This window comes from Macrobrachium nipponense, chromosome 5 (assembly GCF_015104395.2).
Source record: "Macrobrachium nipponense isolate FS-2020 chromosome 5, ASM1510439v2, whole genome shotgun sequence".
Lineage (NCBI taxonomy): Eukaryota > Metazoa > Arthropoda > Malacostraca > Decapoda > Palaemonidae > Macrobrachium > Macrobrachium nipponense.
Genome location: NC_061107.1, coordinates 65220175 through 65230174, shown reverse-complemented (window position 1 = coordinate 65230174; position 10000 = coordinate 65220175). Strand labels below are relative to the sequence as shown.

General features: G+C 33.5%; 1 protein-coding gene across 1 annotated transcript in view; it reads left to right on the top strand.

Annotated features, from left to right (window-relative positions):
* LOC135215385 (uncharacterized) overlaps positions 1-10000 on the top strand; it is a 624294-nt gene that overhangs the window by 579120 nt on the left and 35174 nt on the right. The gene's annotated exons all lie outside the window — the stretch shown is intronic.

Here is a 10000-nt window from a genome sequence, read left to right as displayed (position 1 = left end):
TTCCAGACGGAAGAAAAGTTCGCCAAGTGAGTCCAACTCCGATCGATGTCTCGTTTGGAAATCAAATTTTGTTATATATCTCAGGATTTTCTCAAAATCACATAAGCCCCTTGCCCCGTAACTATCGTATCGTGTATATATATATATATATATATATATATATATATATATATATATATATATATATCATACAGAGAGAGAGAGAGAGAGAGAGCGAGAGAGACTCTTCCAGACGTCCCAAACTGCAGGCCTTGGTATTGCCACGGGTTTCATCTCAGGAATATTTATGTGTCATATCTCCTTAGCGGATCAAATAAAACATATAAACGTCGGGCCTTACCACAATTTCTACAGAGGAAGAAAGATGGTTATTGTGGGCTGTATCGTCCCGAGTATTTAATGTGCGTCATTCTTTGGCGGAGCACGTGTCTCATTATGAGTCGTAAAGCAAGGATTATGAAGACCAAACGACGTCGCTCCGGGGCTGGATTATAGGAACGGCAAGGACACTAAAACTCTAGTTATTTGGACATTGCCACACACCTCCATGAAGAATAATCATGGACGTCGAGATATTTGCTTATTTGCTAGTATTAGATACTTGCTTTTAGTCAGTTTGTTTTCAAATTTAGATATTTTATGTAAAATTTAAATGTCATTCATTATTTAATCTTTGTTCATTTTTGTTCCTGTCTTTTTACGGGAAGGAATATTTTTACATGAAAATATAGACTCACGTGACAGAAATCCTCAGTAAAGACGACTGGCCGTATGTCATCATTTTTGCTTTTTCATTAGGAAGCAATTGCGTAGTTCAGCCACATTCTAGGATGACTGTTGTATACCATCCCCGCTTTTGCTGAGTTTATGTCGATGTTATTCTGTAAATGTCAAAACCAAATTCAAATAATTCTCTCACAATATAGTAGTATGACAACTTGCAAGTTATCCAAATAGTCACTTTATCATCAAGGGAATGAATTTTAAACAAAATGAAATGTCAAAATTATTAATACAGTCAGGTTTATAAGAACAGGAAACTATTAGCTAACGAACCTCCCAAATTTTTTGGATTAGGCGACCGCAAATATAGAACACTTTTGTCCAGCAGTGTAGCTGTACCTTGGCGTTTTCCCAAAACTTAAATTGATTATTTCCTGTCTGATTAGGAATGTATCGTGTACCTTATTTTCAAGCTTTCATCCTTCTTTATCAGTTTAGCAGTATTTGTGTGTATGAGTATGACTACAAATATTTGTGAGAAATTTAATATGTGCGTCTTTTCTTTTGCTATATTCTTCTTCACTTGCGGCCATATTTTTCTTTTGTGTAAAACAGGGTGTTAAGAAGAAAATCTCTATCCCATGTATCCTAAGGACGCGAAAGATCGCCGTCTCTCTTTACAACCTTATCTTTTAATGGAAGTGTATTACAAGATATACACACACGCGCACATATATAATATATATATATATATATATATATATATATATATATATATATATATATGTGTGTGTGTGTGTGTGTGTGTGTGTGTGTCTGTGTGTGTGTGTGTGTGTGTGTGTGTATGTAGAATCTCTGGTCACTTCTCAAATTCTTTGCTCATTTCTGAATACGCTTGTCTCTAAAAAGCCTTCAGATCCAACATCAAAGATATGTATATATATATATATATATATATATATATATATATATATATATATATATATATATATATTGTTGCTATATTAGCAAGAGCAAAGGCTTAAGTACATTTATAACTGCCAAGACACGCTGTATTGCAGAGCTCCGTTGTGAAAAATAGAACATGGAAAATCAATAAGGTTGAAAGGTAAAAATACTTTTTGGGTATGCTGGTCAAATGCCCCGGCAGTAAGATCGGCTCCAGCTTAATCCAAGCCAACCATCCAGCCTGACAGAATTTCTTTCCATGTGTTCATTCAAAGGCCTCACTATGTATCGAAAGTAAGGTTATGAAAGGCAAGTACAGTGGGGCTCAAATCTCATGCGACATGATTCTTTTTGTATCGTCCATATTCTCAGACTCAACGTGATGTTGCCAAGTAGTGCTGTTTTTTTTCTTTTTTTCATTTGTAATGTCATTCATGTCGAAAAGTTTGTGAATCCACAGCTAGCATATTTTCCTTATGGTTAAATAGATATGATCCCTTTTGTTATAATTCTTAATTTGTGTGATTTGAATTGATTTTTTTTTATCTTTACGTTGCTCAGTTCAAGTGTGGTGTGATAAGGTTAGCGGTGCCAGCAATGAAAGCACACTTGACATGCTCCTCGGACTGGTCAACATAACCATGTCTGCAGCATTATGACAGTAGACCTAATAAGCTCAACAGTCATAACAACAATTTTAATGTAGGGATATGAATTAAAACAAGTTTTATTTGAATGTTGAAGATTTCGGCTGCGTTTAAGCTGCCGTATGTTGGAAAATGTTGGAAAAAGTTTTATAGGCCTACAAAATAATCTAAGCCATCTGAGATGTAATGTTACTCATGAATTTCTTTGTAGCGATCACCTGTTCTTTGAGGAATATGAATTACAACCAGTTTTCTTTGAATGTTGAAGTTTCAGGCTGTGTTTAAGTTGCCTGTATGTTGCAAAATGATTTATAGGCCTAGAAAAATAATCTAAGCTTTCTGAGATGTAATCTTTACTAATGTTTTTATTTGTAGAGATTACCTGTTCTTTGAAGAATAAAAGATGATGGTGATTTTGGTTATATGGAGAAGATGGCTATAATCGAAATATCATAAGTATTAATATCAAGGCATATGGAGCACTGGTTTTTCAACTGGTTTACAATATTATTTTCTTAAAAGTCCTTCTGCTCGCTTTTGATGTATAATTTATTCTTTCATAAGGTAACTTGAAGTGCAAGAATGTGTAGATAACCTCATTTGCATTCTGGCTAGAAATTGTTAATTTAGAGATGTGAATGTTAAGCGTAAAGTAAAGAAATCTAACACCTAAGCCTAGGAATAATATCTTGGCTTTGACAAATAAGCAAATATTTGCTAGTATGCTATCAGTTTTGAAATATTAAGAAGATAACAAATAATTATGTATGAAAATCCAAATATTCCTTAAACACATAAAGTAAATTTTTTCAAGATAATTTAATGGTCGCTACTCATTGTAGACCTACTTATATACCAGGTGGTTGTTATTGCACCGACACTGATACGTTACACATGCTCCCCTCACTCGTTGATATCGGTGGGCGCATTCTACTTTTGTATATACATATTTACATTTTCTCAGCGTTGAGGGTAAAAACAATCAAATAGGACAATTTCAAATTTTATGTTTGCTTTGGAAGCATTATTAATGTTACAATTTTGTTATTTATTTATTTAACATTTGAACTGAGGTTTGATGGCGACTTCGTTTTGGTCAAATGCTTCAGCAATGAGTGAACGAAAGTTTTGAAAATGTTTCGTAAGGGTTTTTCTGAAATTTGGCTACACGTGACATTTTCTTACAATTTTCAAATATATGAAAGATTTCACTCTTATGAAACATATTATGGCCTTAGCGTATGCGATACTCGCGTTTTCGCATTGAAATAAAGGATAAATATGGAGCATGCTAGGTTGCCAGTTAGTGAATTTTGAACGAAATCCTATGGAGTCATGTCGCATGAGATTTGAGCATCACTGTACATTTTCTAAAGTGACTATTTTACAAGCTTTAGTTCAATTTTCTTGAAGTAAATAAAAGAAGATTTATGCCAATTGAATACTCTCTACCTGATGTGAACTTACAAATGCAACTTTAAATAGGTCGAAAACACAAACTTTACCTGGAATTTGTAAGATGAAGAGTATAAATTATCAAACGACTCGGCTCCATAAGAGAAATGCAATCATCACTCTGAATCAGTCAAGAACTGCGAGGTCTGTTAGGAATACAAATGAAGGTATGGAAATCCCATAGTCTCGAGTCAGTCAGATTTTGTGGATGAATTCACAATGCCTCGAATTAATAATCATCTCACAATCTCAGAAGCCTAAATCGGGCCATACGACCGCAAAACAGTTACCTAACTTTGCAGCACTTGAGAGCAATGTTCTAAGAAATGTCAATGAAGATAAATTAGGAAAATGCTTAGGAATAACAGAGGCGATGTATTCCCCGTTCAGGTATTCATATTACTTTATTTATTTCGTACTTTTTCTTTCATTAAAACTTCCCACATTCAACATGCTTTTTTTTTAATGATAAAAGCTTAGTCATAAAAATGGCTGCGTTTGTTACATTTTTTATGTTTACATTCTGACATGTTCCAAGAAATTCTGCTTGTAAGAATTAAATCATAAATTAAGAATGTAAATGGTATCCAGGAAGGAAAGGGAAAAGGTTCATGCGAAGAAGTAGCTGTATGGAAGAGAAAGGCCATAATGTATGACCGGAGATCAGGGTTGTCGTGGCAGTGTCGGGGGGCGTGTCCCGAAGGATTAGTAATGGGTGTTGTTGGAAAGATGCCTCCGTTGCCACGCCTCCCAATGACCACTGATAGTTTCCTTCGTCAGGTTATTATATAGATTCAAGGGACATTCCGGTCCCAAAGAACGTTCTGGAGTGACGCCAAAGGTTGGGGAGGGTCCAGTGCTATACTTCAAAAGAAAAGGAAATGTCTCTTGATGTGCTTACTCAGGATATCATGATTAACTAATTGGTGTCCAGATGGCGGATATGGTCGTTCTATGACCAGAGATTTAAGAAATGTGTTACCAGTCTTATGAAGTGTTTTTGTCTGTGTATATATATATATATATATATATATATATATATATATATATATATATATATATATATATATATATATATACACAAAAACGTCGGCCACTGAGGCAGCTGGTCGACACATAGACCACACTGTTAGAATCCCCAAGAAAGGTAATTATTGTTGGCATCTATCTTCAGGTGTTATGATATATATATATATATATATATATATATATATATATAGTATATATATATATAATATATATATATATATATATGTGTGTGTGTGTGTGTGTGTGTGTGTGTGTATATATATATATATATTATATATATATATATACATATGTATGTATGTATATGCATAGATATATATATATATATATATATATATATATATATATATATATATATATATACTCTATATCTTCAGTTAATGTTTCTTAGTGATGTAGATTAGAAAAATGATACCTTTTAGGGTAATAGCTTAGCTCATCTTACCAGATGTGCGCATTTTATTGTTTTTATAGTTGACTCACTTTGTTTCATTTTCTATTTGGAATTTGGTTGCAATACACAATTGCACAAAAACATAGAGAGAGGGAGACAGACAGACAGATTCATGGTATACCCAACAATATAATGTTGAACGAGGCGAAACAGCCTAATTAGGCAACATCCTTTTTTAATCAGTTTTCCTTCGAGGAAAATGGGACATGCGCCAGTTTGCATTTTCATCGTTTACTCATTGCGTGAATGCAAAGTCATCTTCATTACTTAATTCTCTTACTGCGAAGTCGTGTGTTCTTGATTTCTATAGTTTTCTGTAGCTAAACAGTGGAATTTCAGGGCAACAGAACCATTATTTTAATTATTATTGACGACTCTTCTTTTTCTGGCACCGGAATTTTAATTTAACTGTTATTGATGTCAGACATATTTTTTATTCATTTCATTTTTTATTTACCATTAGAAATAACAAACAATTTTTGGCGTAATTAGGAAGATTGAAAACTATTGGTGCTATTCCTATTAATATGGGAAAGACCATCAGTTAAAATTTCTACCAATTTTCTTCCTGTTATTTTCACATTTTACATACGAACACTTTACGCAAAACAGCCAACTATGGTTCCCCTGCTATCATTAGAAGTCTTTGTGATGTGTAGATGACAAGAAGGAAATAAAAACAACAAATTCAATTCATGTTTTTCCTGTGATCAAATGGAACGTGATTATTATTATGATTGTCATCGTTACTTCTTGGATTGTGGCAATATTTTCTACTTTGCCATTTTCCTAGCCAGTAGTGGCGACATTTATTTTATTTTATTTATTTATTTTTCTTATGGAAAAATCACCTTAGGAAAATCCGTTAACAAAAACGGAAGCATTCTTTCATTAAGTAATTTTCAACCTGTTAACTATGCTCAATTTCCATAGGAATGCCATTTTTTTATGTTTTACCCATACGTTTAGAATAACTGACATTTCATTTACTTAGTGCATTTTGTCGTTTAACAACGAAAGAGATTTCTTTTTTCTTTCGTCTTCATTGTTTTTTTTTTTCAAAGACGATATCTTCTCTCTCTCTCTCTCTCTCTCTCTCTCTCTCTCTCTCTCTCTCTCTCTCTCTCTCTCTCTCTCTCAGGCACTTCAAATCTTCGAGAGTTCAGAGTTGGGCTGTTCTGTTGTCTAGAGTTAATTAGGAATTCGGATCGACAAACAATGGTCACAACAACCCTAGAAATTAATTTAAGATTCTGTTTAATTAAATTTCGTTTCATCGACCACGGTGGGGATGTTTGCCTAGTTTTAAGTTTTGGCACAAAAGATAACATTAGGGTACATTGGGAAAGGGCCAGGGTCTTTTATGGGTTTTTTTTTCTTTTCTTTTTTTTATAGAATTGGATGAGGGGAACATGCAAAGGTGGTCGTAGAAGTAAATATAAAGTAGGAAAACACAGCAGCAGATTAACGGAAGTCAGGTGAATGACAGATTAACCAAATTATTTTTATGGCCCCGGTTTACCATTCCAGAATTTCTAGTAGCTGACCTACTATTCGATGTCTGTTTGTCCGCCCCTTGTGTGTCAGTCCGTCTAGTAAGACTGAAGCTTTAAGCCACAGTGATTTCAACGTCTTTATAGATATAGACATTATACAAAACGTGTGGGTGGTGTGAATTAGCATTTTGCCGTGGAGTCTAGATTCAATAACAAGGTCATATCTTGAAGTAAAATGTCAACTGGAAGTTTAATCTAGTCCTTAACCATTCGCAATGTAAATTCAATATTTGACTACATACTTCACAAAGATAACCGAAGTTCAGTTGACGTAAGGTCGAGGTCTTACTAGAGGTCATATTGAAATTTGCTTCTTCCCGTAGCACTGCACATCACAAATTTTGTTTTACAAGTAATCATGTAGTACCCAGTTTTGTATTTAAGTAATGCGTGCTGATCATTATCATTTTTCCTCTAGATTCTTTATTTACACTGTTATAATTATACACACACACATACATACACACACACACACACATATATATATATATATATATATATATATATATATATATATGTGTGTATATGTATGTATGTTATGTATATGTATATAATGTGTGCGTGTAATTAAATTACTATATTATAGTTTCAGAATCATTTGCAGGCGCCTGTGTATTTTCTTTTTAAAAGTTATATGATCCTGAAAACTATTGTGGAGTGCTTTTTAGTGCAATTACCTTCTTTCCAGTTCACTGGAATGCTGAAGTTAATATGCCAGGGGTACTGTAATATAAGCTGGAATGTGGAAGTCATTCAGAAAGCAGTACCATTCTATTTTTATCTCATTCCGTAGGAATTTTTAGAATGTGCTCCACAATATCAAGGGTTTTGTTAGTTTTCCAATGTGGTTTACATTTTGAGAATTGAAAACTTAAATTTTTTCGTTAACAATAGGCTTGTTAGTGTTTAGCATTAAATTAAGCTTGATCTCAGTTGTGTAATACTTTTATTTAAAGACAGAGAGGACATCAACAGTCAAACCTTATACCCACAAGAATTTGTTACAATGAAAGCACAACAGTTCCTCGCTAATGGAATAATTCGGCACAAAAGAAATGTACCCTGATCTTTCTGGAAGACGAGCATAGAGAATTAGTTCAGCATTTGTCTTTGTAGAATGATGGTTCAAGTTTCAAGCTGGGTGAACCAAGAGGTCGGCCTTTGTAAACCACCTTTTGGTTGGAACAGATGCACGACACCAAATGGTTAAATGATCTTCTCAGTCGTACTGGACAAAGGATTTAGGCTTACATAGTGTTTAGATAATGTAACAGTAATACTGTGGTATGCACTTGTAAGATAACTCATGACGTCCTTAAAACTAAGAGAATATTACTTGACGCCGTCTATGAGCGTCCTAATGGTGAACTGGTTGGTATTGAGTTTGACGACTGACCGACAGATTTCATATTTCACGAACATTTATTCTTGTCGTTGATATCGTTAGGGTATGATGCGTGCTTTACGGTTAAGTCTGGAAATTGACTGATAAATATATTCACTAAAGGGATCCATACTCTCTCTCTCTCTCTCTCTCTCTCTCTCTCTCTCTCTCTCTCTCTCTCTCTCTCTCTCTTCTTTTTTTTTAGGAGGTTTCTGATTTCTTTTGTCGTCCCCATTTTTAAGAATGGCCCAATAAATCATGAGTAGATGCAGATTTCATAACAGTTCTGTTGCAGCTGTTATTATTATTATTGTTGTTGTTGTTGTTGTTTTTGTTGTTATTGCTGTTGTTATTATTATTATTATTATTATTATTTTACTAGATGAAACACATTTAAATGTTTCATCTAGATTCAGCAGATTTTCATTTTGCTTACAAGTCTTTCATCTGGCAGTCAATGGAATAGGCCTTCAAATATCTTGTGAGTGTTTTTGACCATGCTATTGCAAATCATCTCTGAAGTGGGTTTTCGCCTTAACTACTTATTTTGGTATATATTTTTGTTTACAGAGTGATTTGTTATATATATATATATATATTATATATATATATATATATATATATATATATATATATATATATATATATATATATATATATATATGATGAATATATATATATATATATATATATATATATATATAAGTGTGTATATACACATGCATAAGCGTAGAGCATGTAGTTTGTGTGTCTGAATGTTTATACCATGTTATTTTTCACATTCAAGCGAGGTATGCACGCGTAAAAATTTATGACACCTTCATATTCGCATTGAAAGACATACGCGTCATTGTATATATACACAAGAAAGTGTATGGATGCACAATTATACGGGATTGAAGAAAGAACTGAAAACCTTTGAGAAGCAAAAGCAATTTTACAATGACACAGAGCTCTTCGACACTGTACAGATTCGTGCAAGCTCAGTTGTATTCAAAATGACTGGGCGAATGAAGGAATCCTCTCTAAATAATATGTACGCATGCGCGCGCACAAGCTGACACATCTTCCATTGGGTGCATACTGCGCTGACTCCCATTTGGTAAGAATGACAAAAGACACCATTAGTAATCTCGATTCGTCATAGTCTGTGGTTGTTAGGACGGCCGCCCTTTTTCCATGAAGGCCTCTAAACATCTGGTTCCATATCGAGAAGGGTATTTCAGGGAGTCTGACCTCATTTGATCAGGTAAGACATATCAGATATTTGAAATTTATTGAGTCCACCTCCGTAGATGGGTTCTTCGAGAGGTTTCGATCCATCCCGAGAACTTTCTTTGTCTGAGACACAGAGAGAGAGAGAGAGAGATTGGTTACACAATGCAGTCTCCAATGAAATTCACTTTAAACCAGAATTGAAATTTAAGCAAGAAGGCATCATTTAAATTTCTCGGTGTTTGTGATGAATTATTATCCTTATAATTCAAATGAAATTCATGAGTGTGAATGAATGACTGGTTTGCATTATTCTGACTAGGATTATTAACATTTACTTAGGTATTTTTTCATCCAAAGGTTTTGCAATACATATGTATATATTATATATATATATATATATATATATATATATATATATATATATATATATATATATTTATATCGAGCTACTATGTCCTTTAATATCTAATTAGCTCGATATATGTATATGAATCACGGAAATGTGAGATATATATATATATATATATATATATATATATATATATATATATCATTGAGTCTAGTTTTATAATATAGTGTCTGCCAT